The following is a 1,487-nucleotide window of genomic DNA, read 5'->3' as shown; positions in this document are numbered from 1 at the left end:
AGTACAACACCTTCATATAAACAAATTTCATAGACTTCCTGCCTGCTGCTGTTCATTGGGTAGAGGAGCCCTTCATTCATCTACCACCAACTCATTCTCTGGCCCTCACCCAGAAGGAAGAATCAGTCAATTTATAATGGTAACTCAAAAAAGAAATGGAACCAAATTGCTTCTTCCTTCCTTTTTCTTTCCTTCTCAGGACACCTATAAGGCACTTTTCCCAGATAGGTTATTCCAAAAACAAGTTCAGATGCACCACGCAAACAATCATGAGGACATCCCCAGTGTGGCTCCCTCTCCCTTCTCCACCTTAATGGCCATCTTAACTGGGCAAACCACCTTTTGCTTCCAAGGCTGGAGATTTGTGCTTATGTTCATCAGAAATCCAGACAATTAACAAAGAAGAAAGTCCACCAGTGAATCAGCTCTGAATGCAGTGGATGTTCTTGCACAAAGATCTGTTCCTTCCTTGATCCACTGCTATATAACTCAGCTTGTGGATTTTCTTCTTTAAAAATAGATAGATATATAACCTTTATTGCCATTTTTTCCTATGAGAACAATGGCACACATTAAAACTGACTTTTAGTTACTTCCTCTCAAAGTGTACACATAGATAACACATTATTTAAAACATACTATATACAACATATGTATAGATCTACACCCTTACACATAAGTAACATAAATATTATTCACAGTCCATCTTGAATACATAACGGAAGGAGGACGCTTTAGCATTCACAAGGTTAATACTGTATGGAACAAAGCTGTGACTGAATCTGGATGTTCTGCTTCGGATACCACAGAGCCTCTGCCCAGAAGGTAACAAGGAAAACAGGTCATGAAGAGGATGTGTAGTGTCCCAGACAATCTTGGGGACCCTGTTCAAGCAATGCTTACGTGCTGTGTTCTGGATGGAAGGGAGGGAACTGCCAATGATCTTTTCAGCCATCCTCACCACTCTCTGCACTGCTTTCCTGTCTGAAGGAGTGATGTTTCCAAACCAGACTGTGATGCTGTATGACAGGATGCTCTCGATTGTCCCTCTGTAGAAAGTGGTAAGGACAGGGGAAGGAAGATGTGCTTTTCTCATGCGATGCAGAAAATGCAACCGCTGCTATGTCCACTTCACCATTGTCTCGTTGTTGAGCACCAAGCCAGCCTACTTGTTAACTGTACACCCAGAAATTTGATGCTGGTAACCATCTCCACAAGTGAATCATTAATGCACAGAGAAGTGTGGCTGTGCCTGCCTTTTCTGAAATCGACAATGATCTCTTTGGTTTTCCCAGTACTTAAAACTAGGCTGTTTTCCTTACACCAGTTCACCAAACCCTCCACCTCCTTGCGGTAAGCACCCTCATTACCGTCATGAAGAACCTTTGTCTTGACTCTTTGGTGACCAAGATTCCCATATTACTAGGTTTAATTGCCAGTCCTTAGCTGCCTTGTGCTCTACTGATACATTTTTAAATTGTGAAGAG

The sequence above is a fragment of the Protobothrops mucrosquamatus genome, unplaced genomic scaffold (assembly GCF_001527695.2).
Source record: "Protobothrops mucrosquamatus isolate PMUCROS unplaced genomic scaffold, P.Mucros_1.0 scaffold1897, whole genome shotgun sequence".
NCBI classification, from domain to species: domain Eukaryota; kingdom Metazoa; phylum Chordata; class Lepidosauria; order Squamata; family Viperidae; genus Protobothrops; species Protobothrops mucrosquamatus.
Note: the sequence above shows the minus strand (reverse complement) of the source record.